Source organism: Falco biarmicus, chromosome 8, assembly GCF_023638135.1.
Source record: "Falco biarmicus isolate bFalBia1 chromosome 8, bFalBia1.pri, whole genome shotgun sequence".
Lineage (NCBI taxonomy): Eukaryota > Metazoa > Chordata > Aves > Falconiformes > Falconidae > Falco > Falco biarmicus.
The window spans coordinates 14,720,986-14,741,817 of record NC_079295.1 but is presented as its reverse complement, the minus strand read 5'-3'; the positions used below and the strand labels follow the sequence as shown (position 1 = coordinate 14,741,817).

At 40.3% G+C, this 20,832-nt stretch overlaps 1 protein-coding gene across 5 annotated transcripts in view; it reads right to left on the bottom strand.

Moving 5' to 3' along the window:
• Positions 1–3,810: 3,810 nt before the first annotated feature.
• The window catches only part of FAM117B (family with sequence similarity 117 member B), a 45,567-nt gene continuing 28,545 nt past the window's right edge, over positions 3,811–20,832 (bottom strand). Inside the window, exons 8-11 of one of the 5 annotated variants that reach the window (XR_008823587.1) lie at positions 14,893–20,681; positions 13,716–14,277; positions 11,820–13,047; positions 3,811–9,687 (exon numbers count right to left, since the gene is read on the bottom strand). The gene's annotated coding sequence lies outside the window, so the exon portion shown is untranslated. Of the gene's footprint in view, positions 9,688–11,819; positions 14,278–14,892; positions 20,682–20,832 lie in introns of all 5 variants that reach the window. The other 4 variants (XR_008823585.1, XR_008823584.1, XR_008823583.1 and 1 more) reach the window with 4 other exon arrangements.

Genomic DNA, 20,832 nt, shown 5'->3' with positions numbered 1-20,832 from the left:
GGTTCGGTTTTGAGAGTTGTGCAGTACATTGTTATATTTCAACTTTTAATTCTGCATTGACAGCTGGCAGAAACTGTTAGCTTTAGTAGCACACATGCCCTGCCTCTAAAGACAGTTCAAACAACGTCATGCACTGAAGACACACATTGAAAGTGTTAGTTTAAGACTTTAAGGGCTCACCTGCCCAGTCCTCTGTTTAGTGTCACACTTGCATTTTCCGTTAATGTTTGCTTTTTCCCAGCTGGTTCTTTCAGCTTCTTGCTTTGAGACTTTAATCTTTGCTTCTGGATGAGCGCCCTCGCTCCCCCACAGCCAGCCCTGGCAGAGCACTGTGTTTTCTCTCTTGTTGGCATTTTGTTTAGTTTTCTAATCTTTAATTTCTCAGCCTTCTCTCAATGAGGAGACTGAACTAAAATCAAGGGGGGAGGGAAGGACACTTAAGCATTCCAGTGGAAGTGACATACAACCTAAACCCGCATGTGTGGATAATGCCACTCACCGTGGCGCCACCCGCAGGGTAAGCGCCTTCTGCATAAGCCATACAGATAACCACCAGGGACAGCACGTCAGCTCACCAGCAGCACTGCGGGCAGCCTCAGCCCACAAGCCAGTCGCTCTTTGAGACCCCCAGATGCAAAATACCAGCTCCCCAGTCAAACGGTTTGGTGCCAGACCCAGACCCTCTCTGGGTGTGAGCTGCTCCGGAGCCAGCGCACACCCTGCAGGCACAGGTGACAGGAGGGGACAGGCTGACAGGGGCTTCTCAGGCTGCAGTTTTTATGAGTTCGGGGCCAGGATGCAGATCTCCAGCCAGTGCTGTGGTGCCTCCCGTTCCTGTCAACCTACAGCCCATAGCCTGGTGGTGAGGTTTTTCCTAAATGAAAATAAACTTACATGAAGTTTAACTGCGTTTTGGCGCAAGCTGATTAATGTCCAGTGTAAGCTCAACACTCCCCCAGACTTCAGCACACATACATTAGGATATAGATCTACATGTGTTTAAAGTGACTTCTATAATTTAAACAAAAATATTTCACAGAGTTTGGAAGGAAAGACTTACACAGAAAAAGGAACACACTTCAATGAAAAATCCTGACACGAGGTTTTCTCCTGCATGTTCTGTGACATTTCTACAACAGAAAGCGCTAGATAGGCATGTGCAGATTCCCCAGTGGAAAAATACACACACTCTTAAGTTGATCTGTATCTTGTTAATTATCAACTTCCTACTTGAACGTGGATATAAAGTTAATGAATTTCAGAAATTAATGGTTTTTCTCATCACTGAATTAAAGGAGGCTACAAAGTTATTTCCAGGATTGTGTGATTCTAAACATTTATTATTTTTTTTAAAAGAAACATCAGATTTGGGCAGATCTGTTCCATGACCTCACTGAAATTTCAGCATGTACTCTTTTCCCCTGCTGTAGGAAAGGTGAAAATTATCAGATTAAATACTTAATGTGAACTAGGTCAACACACCTGACTTTTGATTTCTACTTTTTGTCAGAACGGGGCTGCCAAGCTGGCCCCCACGTACCCCAGCCCAGCAGAAGATACTATGGATTATCATCCTGCTTCATTTAATGCTTTTATTTGTTTTATTGCATCTTTTTGTTTCCTTGGGGGTTTTTTGTTTTGGTTTTTTTTAAGTATTTTAAAATAAAAAAAGGTACTCACATTTGGTAGGATTAGTTTTTGTTTGCCTGTAGGTTTTACCTAACATGCTTTGAGAACGCACAACCGTGGCAGGATGCCCCATCACACCATCCCTGCTGCACCTCTGGGGGAGAGTTGTGGCTAAGATGACAGCATTGCAGACAGCAAAGCTGATGATCCTGTTCTGATGGGCAGAACTACAACCTACCCTTGATTTCCAGCCCAACATCCCAGCAAACAGAACGGCTATTTCACTGGTTTAGCACCAAGGCCAGCCTGAGCCCCAGCCTTCCTGGCAGCTGGCACCTGCCCGGGCAGCCCAGGTGGGAGACACAGCCACAAGTCGCTGCACACACCACTGTCTGACAGCAACCAGTTACACTGGCTTATGTCCCAATTCATACCCCCAAAAAAGGCCAACTGAGTTAAGTCACCAGTTTTGTTTGATGTAAGCACATTGGCAGAGATCCCAAATTAGGGGCAAAACTTGGGTTAAAATTCATTGTCATGAAAACCAATTTAAATTGTCCTGTAAATAGCATGAAATGAGTGGCTTTTCAGCTGCCAGCAAAACGCTGGCTGAGCCTGGTCGAGGAAAGACAGCTGCTCCATCTGGATGAGTCTACCAAGCCGTCCAAATCAAGGCATGCACCGTATGGAATGCTGAAAACTTAACTCAAACCACAAAAATGTAAATTTCTGTATCAGTTGCAATATTCATATCCAAAACTTCAAAATGTCAACTTTGCATATCTTTGCGATTTATTCCATTGGGCAACTAGTAGCCTGTGACCATCAGGGGATCTTAGTACGAGTTTAGATGTCTGTAAAACTAAACATCAACATAAATGCCCTGTGATTGCTACTGAGACTTTCAGCTTATAATTCCAGCAAAGACCTTTCTTTAAATGTTTGCAACCTCTGAACGCAAACCAGAATTCACAAAAAGCTGCATGGGGAAATATGATATACCAGTTATAGCAAACCATCCCAATAATCTAGATCGCTCCTCCAAAAGGGTCCCTCTCATCATGCTTTCTATTGTCTATGGTCTATAAATTTAGAGGAGGGATCTTCGGTCAGACCACAGCTGCTGTAAACTGCATGTGAACCGTAGCTGAGATCACTTGGAAGAACACTCAGGAAATGCTCACTGACTTAGTTGCTCTCCTTTAACTCTACGTCTGTCCCAGCTGAAAAACATTTGAGCCTGTCACACATGCACACACACAGAGCTATCTCATGGATTTCTGCACCCAAGACAGGTCAAAGGATTGGCCAGTGGTTGAAAAAATGCAGAAGAAATACTGGAAACTGAAACAAGCCCACCAAAGAATGAAGATGAATACCTGGCGACATCTGATGCAGAGCTGGGTGCCAAATCAGAGTTAAACCTGAGGATTGTGAACAGTGTCAGTATGAATTGATACGCAGAATAAGAACACATGAAAATGGCATCATTTTTCCTGCCACTAACAAGCACCGGTTACTTTCAAAAGGGCAGTCTCAGCCACCTGTATCATTTGAGAAGCCCAAGAAAAAGGTATCTAGTGTTAGAATTGCATTAGTTTTCTGAACCTATTGAGCAAAGAGAACTTTCTTAAATTTTTCTCTAAATGGTGTCACTGCCACGTCTGTGCACACACCCCTGCGTGCACTGGAAGTCTGGTGGAACCGCTCAGCACTTCTGAGTTTCCTGCACTAACCCAAGCGCTACCATGGAGTCTGCCGGCCAGATCGGGAACACTCTGTCACACAGGGCTTGTCTGGAGATCGGGAGGGTGACAAGAACAGGCAAACTACACTTTCCTTTTTTAAAGTACTTGCAGCACTGAAGGCTACTGGGGGGACATAAACCCCTCACTTGTGTGATTCTAAGCCTGAAGGTATGTGGCTGACCGAATGTGGACACCCAGAGGCATCTGCTGAAAACATGTACTTTGAACCAGAGTCTGGAAGGTGTGGCGTGTGTGTGCATTCGTGGGAAGAGCTGATCATACTACAACGTGGTTTGGACTCACAGCAAACATCTCTAATGTCCCCTGTTAAAGTAAATACAGTAATTTGCTTTCTAATTGAAAATGCACAAATTTCAATCTCTCACGTTCTGCATCAACTTTAGCCTGAATCTTGGAAGGTTCATGCAAGTTTGGGAACTCTTTTTGTCCCTAAAAAAAAAAAATAATTATAAAGTCCAAATCTGACAGAATTACACTCTGTTCCATCAGGGCCCAGAATCCATCTGCGTGCTGCTAAGATCACAGTGATGTTTGACTCTTCCACTCTCAATTTCAAATGAGACCTTAACTTTCAGCACAACTCTTGGATTAGGAGATCATTATTTTGGTGGACTTCATGCACAGGATGAAATGTTGGAATTTGCTGGCAGTAGGTTTTTATTACTTGGAACAGGGATCAAGTATATTCTCTGTGTTACACAAAAGAACTTTCTTCTGTCTTGCATCAACATGCAAGTGGTCCTTTTGATATATCCACAGCATTTAAAAGAATAATAAATTAATTCATAATAAGGTTTTGCCTTTAGGTTTAAGGCCATATAAAGACCCTCAATGGACAGTCTCTGTTGCTTCTCAGAAAACTGCACTACGGCCAATAGTTATCACCTGCAGTTAAAACACTAAACAAAATGCTTCCTAGATCTCAACAGCACAGTTCTAAGCAGATTTTGGTTTCAGTCACCCTGCTGTAATTCCAGAGCATGTCAGTTAAGACAGTGAAGCCTATCAGAATCAATGGACTTTATATAGATTTACAGAGGAGCTTACACGCAGTCTTATCTGAATGTAATTTACAATAATTAGATCTTGTATATTGACATAGCTGAAAATTGAGTCAGAACCAGTTTCCAAAAAATCTAATACTGCATGTCAGTGAAGCTCTTTCTGGAAGGAAATAAATAAGATTTGTCTTCATAGTAACTAAGCCTTGGAGCAGAATGGCGTGGGGGAGGAGATGATGGTTTTTCTCCACTTCTAATCCAATCTATTTAAACAAAGGAATCAAAACAACAGATGTTTAGTATGAAAAATGCTGCCTGAGATACTGGCACCACAGAATCCAGCATGAACTCACCAAAGATGAGAAGATGAAGAGAGTACTGTTTTCCTATTTCAGTTTTACCATTCTCTAGGCTGCTGCAATTTGAATGCGCGAGTCCAGAGCGTCCTGTTAAAAAGCCATCATTTTTGCCAGAAGAGCAGTTTGCAACCCAGGCACCATCCCACCACACACCATTCTGAATCTCTGCAGTATCTATAGTATTGCCTGCTAGATGTAAACAGAGGATTACGAGATACAAAATTTTATCTGACCAGATCATAGAATAATGATAATTCTACTGTAATGATGATGATAATATTAGACTATGTACCAGAAAATTCTGTTTTTATTAATGAAATCACTATTTCTAATCTTTTCTCAGCTTGCTGCAGTATAATGCAGCAACTGAAAAATATTTTCAGTTTTGGGATGTCTGAACTGTATCTCTCATACCTTGACAGACACATTTGAAGCTAGTAATTTTGTTTAGCTGGCTCAAGTATTGCTTTCACCATTTCCTACTGGCCTTCTACAATTATTTTTTATAATTTTGACACAGCAGTTTGCGGGGCTGCTACTGTAGAAATTTACAGGGAAACATAAGCTTTTTAATTTCCCTCTGCAGTAGTCTTTTCTTGTTGTTTATTCTCCTTATTTTGCCACCCACTCCATGTTTTAGAACTGAAGTATCTTACTAGTTTCTTATTCCTCACAGGTGTTTCAAGATCAGTGAGGCAAAAGTCTCCCTCCATTTAAATATATTGGGTTTGACCTTTAGGCCAGCATGTCCTGAGAGAGCAGGCACTCCAGGTGCCTAATGCATCGCCACTGCATTTCTCCTCCCACATACATTACCAACTATATTACAACATTAGGGCCATTACAGCAGGCAGTATCAGCCTTTGTCACACCTTTGATCACTGACATTTATTCTGCCAGTGTCTCTGCTATTAGTTTTTTTCCCACCTTCAGAAGAACTACCAAGCACCTGAAGGACAGGGAGTCAGTGGAAGGAAGCACAGGTGATGCTCAACTGATAAGCACCAGCGCTGGTTGCTAACAGCTCGCCTGCGCTAAACAGCAGGGCTCCGTGAAGAGGCATCACCCATGGTCTACGGGCACAGTCTGGTATCTGCACCCCTGTAAATTAAGCCAGTACCCATTCTCCAGAAGCTAATCCTCCCTCCGTGCCTGCGGTCCTCATTACCTTCAATGAAAGGCCCAAACAGCATGAACCATTGCTGTTTTATGGGTGTAACTTTTGTCTTGATCGTATTTCATGAATTGTTTACAAAATGTTTACACTCAGCACTTGTCAGCAATCAAGTTCGACTCTTGTTTCAAACAGAGACGTCATCTGTTTGTATCAAGTAGAAATCTGGCTTAGTCCTTGGACGTGATTCTGCTGCACTGCCACCCCATGAAACACCATACTGACACGGGGAAACACCATACTGACACAAGACCCTCTCACCAGAAATACCTCCATGACCCCTGAAAAAGAATTCTGTTCAACTTGACTTGCAGCTTGTTTTCTTTTTCTTGCTGGAAAGCTTGACTGCTCTGAGAAAAAAGAATGCTGTTACAAATTAAATTTTATCATTTAAAACTCACAATTTTTTTATATGCTTACATAATTTAATGTTATAGTATAACTTACTCTGTTCACAAAAAAATGAATCAACATTTCCTTCTGAATGTTTTTTTGTTTCATTCACATGGCCTGCACAGATCTCTGCCACTGAGCAGTGGAATACTGAGGAATACTGACAGGGACTTTTAGTACCATATGTAGTGAGAAGTTTATTCTGGTTTGAGGCTGCTCTTCCTTTTGTTGCTCTTACTATTTAAATAAATAATGAATATGTAACATTAGAGATAAATAATTTCTCTATTTATATAGTCTATACCATCACAATACATTAAAACATCTACAGTCTCTGGAGACAATCACTGCTGCACATTGACCTCTGAGAAACTGGGTCTAAGATTTTATGAAAAAAATACATTAATGCTGCATTTTCACAAAGAGAAGAAAACAAATTCCTTTGTTAAATATTCAACCTACTTAACTTTACAGGGCCTATTAGTGAAGATTTAATGAAAAACTTTATAATCCTTGAAAACTTCAATGGTACCTTATACTAAAAAATTTTATGGATTAAAAAGGATTTTATATCTTTCCAATTAAAAATTTAAATGCTGGCATAATAGTATGTAATTGCAAGCATGCTACTCATTATAAATCACAGCATACTACACACATCAGGATTACTAAGGTGGAAGAAGTTTATGGAAATGTTCCCCCTCCCTTACACCTTTACTGCTTAATCCTTAAATAAACAAAAAAACACACACACCAAACAAAACCCACAAACACCTTGGACAGAGTAAAAAGCTGTATTTTACAGATGTTAGGAATATTTATAGGAAATTGTTTGGAAATTAATACTTAGAACTACATTACAACTAGGTAGCCTTTCGAAGTGCTGTCTGCTGTTTGTAATGAGCATTTCAAAAGTATTACACACTGAGAATTCTTTCAAAAAGTTCATGAATATATACATAAAAACATATGCACATGCTCCCTCATTTAAACTTTTTGCCTTGTTATTTAGGGAATTTTTTATATATATATATATGTAAAAATACGTAAATATCACAGATAATTTTTTCTAGACTTTCGTGAGTCTCAAAAAAAAGAACAGAAAAATTTCCCTTTTTAAAATTACCTGAAATGTCACATTGCTAGGAGTGCCGCCTTAAGCCCCAGAGCTCAATTTAAGTAGAAAACCAGCAAAAAATACCAGATTTAATAGTACGGTAAAATATTAATCTTCCTTTGCAGCATGCCTATATATCCCTTAGCCATTTTTTTCTTCCCAACACCCACCATTTTGCCATTGTTCCACATGATGGCTGACATGGACATTAGTGAGTCATTTTTTAATTAATTCCTCCCCCAGCCCCACGTACGCCACATCTAGCTGCAAATGTTGTCACAACCTGAAGGTCTTTTTATGCATTTTACCAGTCTGAACAATGCGTTTGTTCCTTCACCCCCAGAGTACTCATGATAAAAATAGTCAATACATTGGAATTGCCACATGTTTTATTTTTTCAATTACTACTTTTCATAGCCATATCTGAGGAAGAAAAGAAGCTAGGGCTCTTATTAATGTTTCAGGCAGAGCAGAATGCAAGTGACACTGGAAAAAGGATAGTTGTCCAGGATTTTCCCTTCTTCTGCCCAGTGAAGGTTTTCAACTTTTTTTTAATAGACCGTGTTCACTCAGTTCAATGCACTGCTATTGTCAGTTGAAGGTACAATTCAGATAACATATATGTACATATATGACAAGTATATGCATATATACAGTACAAAGGTATTTGGAGGGACATGTCAAAAGTAAAAGCCATTTTGTACCTGAAGAGAAAACCACTTTCCTCAACTCTGAGGTATATAAAGTACAAGCTAGTGCATGTTGGTGATCTGGTGATAAAAGGGAGCTCCACACACCCCTCTCTTCCCCATCATTTGAGACAGTTCAAACTGCGTGCCCGTTCTATTTCTTCCCCATACATCCTTCTGCTGTTCAGATGGGGCTGCACAGCCACCTCAGACCAAATGTAACATAAGCTCACCCACAGAGATACACCAAATCCAAAATTTCAGCCTGATACGCTAACACTTGGCAGAGCCCTATGCAGTTCTGCAGGAGGGATCTTACTGCTGAAGTGCCCAGGCACCAATAAGCAATAGCTGCTGTCACACAGTCAAGCTATTGCTGGACATTTTCAGTCAACAGATTGAAGGTGAGTTCAATACTGCTGCTGGGTAGATACACACACACACCTTGCTATCAAAGCCAGATCCTTCACCCACTTGTCTACTGGGAGTTGGTGAAAGTGTAAGACTCGCCATTACCGTATGACACTTGAATTCTATTTATATGCAGAGTGCCAGGAATTCCAATTAGAAAATAAAAGTTAAAAAAAGCATCACCTAAGTTGGGCATTCGCAGCGTTTGGATGCATTTTTGGCCACAAGCGTGCAAAGAGGTTCCTGTTACTGCTGTAAATACAGGGTTGCATTTATGGAACGTGCATGTCTAGTACTTTTACACTTTGGGGCACAGAATGAAGAAAATCAACTTCACGTACCATCTTTTAGCTCAGCATTTATTATCGTTCTTGCCATGTGCTAAGAAGGCAATGAGGACCAGCCTGTGTGTGAATGCTGATAAAACATGAAGGCTGAAGTCTTTATTTTAACTCTGCTGTAGTTAAACTCAGCCCACTTCTTCCATGTTTCCCCAAAACATTCTGCTCACTTGGGCTCTTTTATTTTACCATTCTTTCTTCCTTTACCTTCAGATTGGCCCTTGTCTCACCTTGGGCAGGAACTACCAACATTCAGGAACGACCAGCCTCCATGGAATACAGAGGAGCATCACTGCAGATGAAAGGTGAATCCAGGAGCTGTATCCTCACAACTGCAAGCAAAACAGGGAACTCCAAAAAGTGAACGTTCACTCATCCATACAAGTACTGTCTACATTACAGAAAGTGCTGGTTGCCAACAAGTTCACCATGATTTAAGTGGAGGCAAAGCCATGTCATCTCCGTACATTTTTTAGCCACTGATATCAATTGTATCTCATGAGTGGGTTCAGCAAACAAAACCAAACCAAACACACCCCCTCCACACCTGGAGAACAAATATCTACTGTCAGAAGAATGTGCTTATCACCACAAACAAGTCACCATAAGGAGCCGTGCAACAACTTTCCTACTCATGTAGATACTCGCCTTCTAGAAGTCTCTCCGTCTCTGTCTCTCCAGTAGCTACTTTTCAGTGCTTTTTCTGAGCAAACAAGAAGGTGAAGGAAAATTCAACTCTCTTTTCTGCCCCAAACACTCGCCTCCAGGATGACGTTGTAGTTACATGCAAAGTGCACAAAAGTTCTGTAAAATAAAATGACTGAAAGTCAACATAACACATCTACTACTAGGTAACTGTACATTACCTGCATATCTTCAGTACGTTTTCACTTTCAGGAAATGACGAGGTTATAATTACTATTCGTTGTTTCTACACTTTTCTCCAATAGATGGTCAGTTTCTTTAGGATAGACACAATCATTTTACTATATAAGCATGTAAGAAAAACCCCTTGTAACAGAGTATGTGCCAGTTCCACAGATTCCTAAGAGGGTTTGAATTTATAGATTCTCTAGTCAGAAGCTGTTGCAGGTAGTATACCATGTAATAGTCAAAGGCAGAACTTTTACGGTTGCATCTTCCTATGTTCGTGGGTTTAGATACAGATGGAAGTAAGGGCTACCAAGTCTGAGTTTGAGAAGCTGAAGGGGCATCTACCAGAAGGTGAGCCTGCTTTAAAACAATCACTGTAACCTGTTGTCCCATTCCCTGGCAGCCTATCAGGCAGCCGCTGTAGCACCAGATCACTCTGGCTCACCTGCCGTCCCCAGTCTACCATGGTAGTTAGGGACCTGCCGCCTTTGTCTTGTCTTCTGGAATGACCACTCTATGGTCTGTAGAGCAAAACCAAGTATTTAAGAATTTCATTTCAACTTAAAAAAAGAAGGTGTGAAGAATTCTGCAGAGCCTTCTGTAAAGTACACTAAGGAAAGGCTGAGCCCTAATTCCTTCTCTTTTGCCAAGAAAGTAAAATATTCCATGCTCATTCATCCTTGAGTCTTCCAATTATCCTTCTATAAAAAAATCACAGGCGCTATTACCTGGACATGAGAACTGCATGTTCAGTAGTGAGTCTTCCAATTTTAGAATATACAAAGTTTTACAAAGCAATGGCTGTAAGATTGGATTGTGCTTTTCAAGCTTGAGGTATTTCAAGTTTTGGTTTGGTTTTTTTTTTTGTGTGTGTGTTGTTTTGGTTTTTTTTTTTAAAGTGAATCAAACAGGAAGCCGATTGTTAGAGATCCACATACTGTAGAATCAGACTGTTCAACAACACAGCAATTAGCAGCCAGCTTTAAATTTGCTCAGTGACTTCTTTGCCTCCCTTGTTAACCTTTGTTTCTGCAAAATGGCTCAGCTCACGTCCAAAGTCCTTGAACAGCCTGTGAACTTCCATCCACATCATTCTGTTGCATAGGACATAAATGTCTTTCATACTAAGACAATGGCTTTCTTATAGATGCAAAGTTTCAGAACAGGAGAAAGAGCATTTAATCCAGAATTAAGCAGTTAAAATGTGTTCAGCATGTTCAAGGTCATTCCTCGTGCTCATTTGCCAATCTATACTGAAGCATGAAATATTTATCCTCCCATCACCACCACTTTTTCCCCCTTTTAAATCTTTGGCCTTATTGCATATTAAAATCCCGTCTATAAAAGATTATTTTTATAGAATTAAAAAAAATTATGAAATTAATAAATGTCTATACAGCACTGAAACTTAGAAATGGAATCTTCTTAAGCGTGACCAAAATTTTGACATATCATCACCTTCCTGAGGAAATATAAACAGTTCTGGTGTTATGAAGTATAACCAGAATTTCAGTAACAGTTTCTAAACACATTACTGAACCATTGTTACAAGCGGATTGAGAGAACATCATCATTACACATCTTGCACTTCAAAAATCAGTAAATTGGAGAGATGAAACAATAGGTCAATGTGTTCTTTCTTAAGAAAGATATTTCTCCTAGCAGTTACAGAAGTCTTCCTTAAAACAGCCCCACTGAAGAATGTGGAAAGAAGAAAAATGACATTTCCAGAAATATCAATAAGTAAACACAAAAAATAAGCTGGTGTCCAGAAGAATCAAACATTCTGTGCATGTTTTATTAGGAAAGAAATAGCTGCTTCCCAGAATTCTTTTTTTTTTTTTAAAAAAAAAAAAAGGACTATTTGCTGATTTCTAGTATTTTCCTTCAACTTGCAGTCTTTAATTTTTCTTCTTTTTCACCTTAGTTATAATAGTATAGCTGTCGTCTTCTTTCACATTACATCAGTTTTCAATTTCCACATTCCTGTTAGTATTATGTCCATGTGTAAATGATGACTGTTCATTAATTTGTATCTACCAAATTTTAAAAAAGTTACATACCTCTATAGCAATAACCTCCTTTCCCTGACGTCAATACAAAGTCAGAGGTATTTCCACTGAAGTAGCTGGTGTTGGCCAAATACAAAAGCAGCGCAAGGGAGAGGCAGGCTCTCCTTCTCTGTAGAGCAACTAAAATTTCAGTGCAACCTGCATCACGACCACTCTCTGATCAATTAATTCTTATTTCATTCAGCTTAACCTCCTCAAAGAAACTTCTGTCACAACAGAAAGTGGGACAGGTAGGACACATGAATGCATAGCAATTTTCTTTCAAGAAACTTGACACGCTAGCACAGCAATTAACAGTCACCTTAACAGACAACGCACACTGGACAGTATCGATCCATCCCAATCGTGCACATCCCCAGTGACCTAAACCCTCTTTGTCCCCTCGTGCCAGGACCCACGCAGCCACACAGGAAGGAACTTGCTCTCAGAGCGAATTTCATCCTCACGCAGCACAGCAGATTAGCAGAGGAAGAAATGCTATCACGTGTGATCAGCTACACGTCCACATGGGTCAGTTACAACTTTTTGGTGCAGAGCAAAGAGCTGCTCCATGGAGCCAGCCAGTTTCACACCAGCAAGGCAGAGCAGGAAGGGCAGCAGCAGGTCCTCTATAGTGCTGAAGTCCTGCAGGCTACTGCGGGCCAAGCTGCTGAAGCAGGCAGAGCACAGAGAAGCTATCAAGCGAGATCTTTGTACGTGTGCCCAGACTGTTGTATCTATTGTAATGCAGACCAAGTGGATGGAAATATCAAAAAAGGTAAAGGACCAGCAGCTTTATTATAATGTATTTTCTTTAAAAAAATTTTCAGAAAACACAAAGGGTGCTTAATCTTTCACCTGGTTAACTTAATTACCAGCAACGGGTAAGTTAAAACTTATTAAACATCTGAAAGACACCTAAGATAGTTTTTCTAGATGTGCGAATACTACAGGTTAAGGTCCAACACCACAGTGATGTGGTAAATCACTAAGTATCCCAGATCATCTCACCAGACATGCCAAGCAGTTCCCTCCATGCAGAGAGGCTCACATCCCCAAGTCTTAGAACTGCAAAGCCTATGGTATTGTTCATTCTCAAAGTGCAACTCCAGCTCTCAGTCGTTGGCTATCTCCGTAAGGGGACTGCTGCACACCAGAGGTGACCACCAACACCAGCGACGGAGCAGCAGTGCACAGCTGGCACATGCAGGAAACCAGTTCTGGCTTCACCTGACCCACACTTGGGAAGAAGGCAAAGAAAAGAGTTTTGTTTTCATTCTGATTTCAATGGCAGCTGTCGGAAAGCTGCTCAGCAGTTTGGAATGTCAGAAGTAGTCCCTTTGGAGCTAGAGTAGAGGGAGGTGGAGACAGCCAAGAGCACTAAGCAGATAGCTGCGTAACCATTGAGTAAAACTTACTGCATATTCGCAGATACAGAGAACTACATTCTCTGTCACGTACAGCTCAAATCTTGCAAGCAAGCCCTAAACTAAACCTTTTCTGTAGGCTTGTTTAATTAGTTTTCACTAAACAACTAAATAAAGGTACTGGTACAACATCTCTAAAAATAAATCTGCCAGTTTTACTGGAGGGGAAGCTACAATGTCTGCAAGCCAACAAAAATAACAATTTTTCATTCTACTTGAAGTTCAGGAAAAATATTCATGTTTGCCAAATAAAAAGACAAAACTGATGGGAACGGAAAATGTTTTCATGCTGAAAGAGGATATTACAAACAATGGAGACTCAAAGTCAAATCTCTCCTTATCCTTTTTAAAGGAACTTTCCAAAATGTAACACCCAATTATTGCAAGGATAATGTAACCTTTAAACAATACTACTGCAAATACTTTGTCATCTAACTTTTATATAATTAATTCTTTAACAAATAATGATGGGACTGATCACCCCCATGCATACACATTTGTTTGGGAATTTCTTCTGGCCTGCTGGCTTTAATTTTCAGCTCTTCTGGCAGTGTTTTTTCAGCTCAGGCCTATTTTTATTTCTGGAGTTACTCCAGAAGTTCAGAAGACAGAAGTTCAATGAAGAAACAATGCGCAGATAAGCAACCCTGATGATTCTCAGCTTTTAAGCCCAGAAAAAAGAAAATTCAACAAAAATGCCTTTAACACCTGTGCTTGAAATTACTCTTTGACATTTCTTAGTAATATTCTTCAGAAGAGAAAGCAGATGGAGCAGCTTTTCCATGCCATCAGCCTTAATACCATAAGCTTAGACAGCAACAATAAGTATCATATAAATCATTATTCCTCAGCTGTAGCTCAGATGGTTCAAAAAACCCAAATGCTGTGTACTGAAACATGTTAACATCATTAGTATTTCCACACAATGTGCTGCAAGGGGAAGAGGGAGTGTTTCAGCCCGCCAGACCATCAGTTGCACAACCTGAGATGCTAGGATACATTTTCAAATGCTTCCCAGTCGGAGGCACACGTGTGACAGTCTTCTGCAAAAGAGGAGAACAGCTGGCCAATGCCTTACACACCCCACATTAGGATGAATCAAGCCAATTATGGCTTAAAATGTTCCAATACAGCTACAGAGAGCAAAAACTTTGCTCTGTCCTCTGTACAGTGGCCAACAACCAGTTCTACACCACTTGGAGAATTTGTTACTCCAAAGCATGAAAAAGTTTCTAAAGGTCCTGGACTTCCAAATGAGAACATGCACTCATTTAAGAAATGCCACCTGAAATCCAGTACCAACCAAATGAAGACTTTGTTACTTATAGAAATTAATTTTTCTTCCTGAAAGTAGGTTATACTACGGTTATCTGAGTAAGTTTACACATGAAGACATTACATCCCACTGTCCTACTTTACACATTTAAGTTTTGCAGGAGAGCAGACAACTAGAGAACTAACAGAAGAGAAGTAAAATTCTGTAATGTATTAGCAACTAGAAAATGGAAAGAACAGGACAAGGAGCCAATTACTCAATATATCCTAATAATACTCCAGGAATCTTGATCCTTTGCTTTCAGTATTGGAGAGATCATCCAGCAAAGTGAAAATACATTTTTAAGTCTTCAAGGTAGGCAGCCATCTCAGGAGTCAATTACCTGATCAGAAAGCACAGCCAGTTCCTCCAGCTTCTTATCTTCACAGCGCTGAAAATGTCAAAATTAAGCAATCTGCAAAAAATCATAGGTCCATAATATTTTCAGTAGGAAAGACTAGGTCTTACTTCCATTGTAAACAGCAGCAATGCTCTCCTAGCAAAATAATTCAGTTTAAAATGACTGTAATGTTATTAGGGGCAAGTCTAGATTACCAAGCAATCACAATATGGCACAGAAATGCTTGCACCATTCAGACCATAAGCGCATGTTGAGAACAACGTCAAAATATTCAGAGATAAATACAGCTGCTAGATGGGGAAGCTACTCAGCCACCATATAACCTGAGACACAGGCATCGCAAGGAACAGAAGCACGGACCTCTCTGCACCCTCGGCATCTTTTGATTCCACTACTGACTAACGCAGGCAGGAAGCAACTGTGTGTGGACCACCCTCTTCTCCAGGAAGAGGGCTGCATCTTCTGAAACACTTCTCAAAAATCTGTTGGGTTCAGAATTTTGTAATTTGAATTCACATTCTTCAAACATACGTTTTAAAATACTCAACCGGTTTGCTTTTTTTAGGCTACTATAAAAGAAAATAGAGTCAGAAATAGGCTTGGATTGCATAGAATAAACTGAGTTCTTGCACATTTTCCAGTAAATCTACTAAAAAAACCCCAGATTTTAAGATTTAGGTGAGACTGTCTTGCACGTGACAAATATAGATCTAGCGTTCCTTAAATCTGTATCGGTACTTCAGCCAAAAGCAAGAATCTCCAATTCCTACAATAACTGTACATATCATAAAGCATGTTTTTAAGCATGAAATATGTAGCGTCCAGCACTACACAAAAATCAGAAAAGGGTAATACCTGATGCAGTTAATACTGTCTACTTGGGCATTATTTCCTTAAGCTGCTCAAAGGAAAAACAAAATCCAAACAACTGGAATAAGTACCAATTTATAGCAAATGAGTCACCACCACATAGCCTGTGTCTTGTACTGGATCTAGTAACTATTTCACAGTAGTTGATCTCCAAATCATTATTTCTCAAAAAGTTAATCAGCAGAAGTGATATCATCTGAATTTCCAACGGAGAAAAAACAAACCACCCAGCATGTGACCTCTAGTCCTACAGTCCTTTTAGGCTCCCACTATACTTGAGAAGTTACCACAAATCCATTTTTTCTCTCTTTCAGAGGTCAACCACGTTTTACACTTCCAAGTGAAAGCGCTAGATGACACAATGTTAAGACAGCAGCACTACGCTCTTGGCACAGGGAGAGAATTTGTTCTATACTTTGCATACTCTAAGTTCCACTAGCGCCAGAAAACGTGCCAGTACGAAAAGAAAAAAGGAACATAAACACAGTATTTGACACTGGCTGTACTCAGTCTCACGTTATGGAACTCATGCTGAGGGACGGAGAAAAGGTTTAAGCAGACTGTGTTCTATCTTGGATTACAAAATATTTTTCGGTAAGAAACACCAACAGTTTCTACTTCACTAAGTCCTCAATTCCAGCTGATCTGTAACATACTTTGAACTGTTTCACTGGTTGAACGCAACAGTCTCCCACTTCATTGCACGTACCAATCAATGCAAGTCAGGCCAGCGTTTCTGGTTCGCTGAGAGACAAGAAAAAGCTTCAGTTGTTATTTGTTTGCCTATGGAAACATCCTGAGGTAAATTTAAATTTTTTTTTTTAAGAAAAAATCTTACTAGTTTTAAAAAAAACATTACTTGGATCTTTTTTTTTTCTAGCTGTTCAGAGTATGACTGCGGCTGTGACTGAAGCTGCATCAATGTGGTTCAGTCTTTTCGCAGACCTGGATCTCCTTTTGAATCCAGATGCCACCAGATATTCAGCAGATGAACTGCTTAACGTTTACAGAGTTACCCAACGAGCAAGTATTAATGGTATTTCGTTGCAGTTGTCTTCAAAACAGACTGATTTCATTTTACCATTACAAGGAATGCTTAAAATCCTGCTCCAAACATACACCCATCATCTGGCATGGTGGTGGACATTTAAGTTCCAAGGAGAACAACACTGAAGGATCCTACAATGAGCTTTAAAAGAAAAATCAGTTTCTAACACCCTGGGTTTGGGACATTTGGTAGCTGTTTGAAAGCCTATTAAGTTGGTGAAGTTCAATGCAGAAAAGATTTGTTTTCTGATGCATCACAGAGAGGAGAAGAGAAAAAAAAAAAAAAAAAAAAAAAAGGACGACGGGATGGGACTAGATCTAGCTAATTACTTTTATCCCATGGCCTTCTAAAAATAAAATCCCTGGGGTTAGCAGGCAAATACTAGTTCCAGGAAAACACTCCAGGGCATACAATGGACTTTTAAAAATTGTTCTATCTTCAAGGAAATCACATGCTTCGGACTCACACCTCTGAGACAGCAAAACCGTATTTAGGACAAAGGTAGATAGGATGATGCTATCACTTCCCAACTCTGAAGAAGCCATGACTTCGTTTTTACCTGCACTTTGAAAGCTTTAGAACTGTTCTGCTGACTATCTGCAATTTCACAGGACCTCTATCGGCAACAGTAGTGAGACTGAGTATAGGTTCTACACAGTTTCTACCACAGTTAGAAATATAGGTCCAGTGTGCCAAGATGAGGGCACTTGGGAATCCCACCATTAAAATCTTGATATTGCCAAAGAAATACACACAAAAAATATTCAGATTAGGTCAGGATGTAGCTCTTTTATGAATTTGCCTAGTACAAGATGACATTGGTCAAGCTCTGCCTTAACTTCTAATTAACTTCTTGCAGCATAAAAAATAGCATCAACCCTCTGTGGGTTCCAGTAAGCCTTCGGCCATAGAGAATTACACTGCAGGACGCAGTCTGAACTTTTCTTTTAGTTTATGCTAGTTGCTCTTCCATTTCAGATCCCATCAGCTCTGACTGAACAGCACTGGGTTGTAAAGGGGACTTTAACTGGGGCTGTGGCTCTAAAAAGAGAGGTATGGCATAACTGAAGATGCTGTGGAAGAGAAGAACAGGCAGGCAGGTGATACTGCTTCAAACAAGCAATGCAGCTGAAGACATGTTTGTGAAACTATGGTTTTTGAATAGCTGTTTGATGCTGTCCAGAGGTTGCAGTTTAAGATCAGAATCACCCTGTATTGTGACTCCTGAACTAAGTGACCTGCCGCTTTCCCTGTATTTAGCTCCTGGTGTGGATGGATATTAGTGATTTGGGACGGCAGCTGCTACACACCTGCAGGAGATGCTGCCATCCATCCTACTCCTGGGGCAAGGACATCCCCTTGCAGTTTTATTTGAAGAAATTTGTTCAGACTTAGCAAACATCTCCCAGAAACCTGAAGGTCAACTTTATGGGCTGAAGACATGGCTTACAAATTCCTTCAAAAGTCATTAGGAAAAGTTCATTCTTTGTGTGAGGAAAAGGAATTGTTCCACACACAGCACAGGAACATGCTGTTAAGCAACCTCTTAACAAGGGATTAAGTATCTACAACTCACAGAAGGTTGAGAATGCTCTAGAGTTTGTTGTTTGTTTTGGGGGGGGGGGGTTGTGTGTGTGTGTGTGTTTTGTGGTTGTTTTTTTTTTTTAAAAAAGAACAAACTGCTCTATTTAAAAAGAAAATGGAAACAAAAACCTCATCTCAAGAGAGAACTCACTCATAATTATCTGCCTGTTCAGCTTTGTTTGTAGTTTCCCAGCTGACGTTAACTGCATTCACTGCAGCAATTACAGGTAATTGTACCTGCAAATTGTACACCAAATTGTGCTGCAGCTCTTCATCTACCCTACACAGCACCTGAATATGTCTTGCAGCTGAGCAGTGCTTATATGAATTCTGTATACAGAATAATATTTTTAAGTCACGATTAAAATCTTGGATTTGCAAAAGCCATGCAAAAGATCTAGGCTAGGCCAGGACGTAGCCTTTTTGTTATTTGCCCAGTACCAACATCATAGGTCAAGTTCTGCTCTAACTCGTAATTAACTTCAGAGGTTCTGAAAGATGGAGTGCAAACAAAACAATTCTCAACTCCTGCCTATCTGACCCACACAGCCTGATAAATTCTAGCAGTGCTCACTGTTCACAAACGTGTAGTGGAGCACCCACTGCTAGGGAACAGGGAAACCTCCCCAGCAGCCATCTTCATCAACAAGGAAATTAAGTGTTTACAGTGAAACACTGCTTACACTGGTCAGCTACACATCTACAGTTAGGAAAGGCAGCCACAATCTACCATGTAACAAACAGCGTCTTCATCAACAGCCTCACCACAGCAGTTCGGTACCCCTGCTCCTAAGCGCAGGATTTAACCAAGTGTTCTACTTTGCTTGCAGTACATGTCTGGCAGCTGAACAGCGCTTCTGTAAATGCTGTATACAGGAGGAATATTTTAGGATAGTAGTATCTGAAAAGTTTCAAAGTCTGGGTGGAACAATCATCTTACACAACTTCCAAATGCTGACCAGAGCACCAAGAGGACAAGGGGGTAGGATAAAACACATGCAGCCTTGGCATACAATTTCTATACCAATTTTGTATGCAGTTAGACCTCTCAAAAAAAAAAAAAGAGAGATACCTGAGAAATTCTCCTAACCAGTCTCCTGCCTGGATCACTCTCCAACAATCCAAGGAAACAAAATGAGCAGCTATCTAACTGAGGAACATAACTGCTCACAACGAGAACAGTGAATCAAGAACTGGAAGACTGTCACCGCTCACCACACAGTTACTCTTACAGTTCTCCTTGTCTTCGTAGATTATCTTTGTAAGCTTCTTAACGTGTCTTGCCATTTCCCTGTATGTAGTACAAGATGCAAAAAGAATTTAAACACCAGATGTATTTACAGTAAAGTCATCCTTACATACCTGAAACCCTAAATACCAGGTTTGTAATTAGTGGTGAAAAAATGGTTTAGCAGAGAATGTGGTCAACAGCCTGTTTAGTAAAGAATCAGTCTTGCTCACCTGGACACAGACAAATATCCACAGACAACTGAACAGCTGAAAAAGAACAAAATGTGAGAAAATATCAAATACAGAAAAGACTCTTGTGTTGGTTCCAGGCTTCAGCAGCTGTGAATTCCTCTTTTACATTTCAGCCAAGTAGTCTGAGTTGGGCACGAATTTACCCATGGACTCTGGCTGTGAAACTTCCTGCTGCTGTTGCATTTATTGGCCCAACCCTTTCCACCGATGGAAAAGCACAAGCCAGCCTTGCTTTGAGGAGTATACACAGGAAATCCTGCAATTCCTCAAAATTCAGGGAAATCTTCTACCTCTCTCTTCATTCTGGAAAGAAATATAGCCGACAATCATTTTCCAGAAGAGGAACTGCTCCAAGCCTTTCAGATAAATTAGACAAATTTAATACAAGAAACCCCAAAATACATAACTAGCTCATTATTTCTAACATAAAGGAGCCCGGGACCCGAATTCTGCTCATGAAGAGGCTTGTTTTGAGCGAACAGAAACATGCAGAATATGAGACTATTTCAATGAACAGTTTAAGTACCTTCCCAGGTAGGCTTCGGCAGCTGCGTTCTACTGAACAGTGTTATGAACCTACCAGCAGGAATCCAGGTCATTTTTCTCAGTCCTGTTCCCATACCTTCATTCCCAGGAGAACACATGCTGAATCTCTCTGTTCCCAAAATCCAGGGCTTGTGGCATCTTCCTCTAACAGCAGAATTGTAAAGTGCTCAGGAACTGATCAAACCTACTGCAGATGAAGATGGGGAAAGGCAGATTCTCAGGACTACTCTCAGAGGACGCACTGGAGGAATAAGGATAGGGATAAAGGTTAAAAGTGCATATTATATTTGAAGTAAAAATGCCGACTACCCTCAGGGTAAATCCTCAGGCAAATCTTTAAGCTGTCAGAGCACACAAAACACCTCGTTACTAAAAATAAATCCAAGACTAGC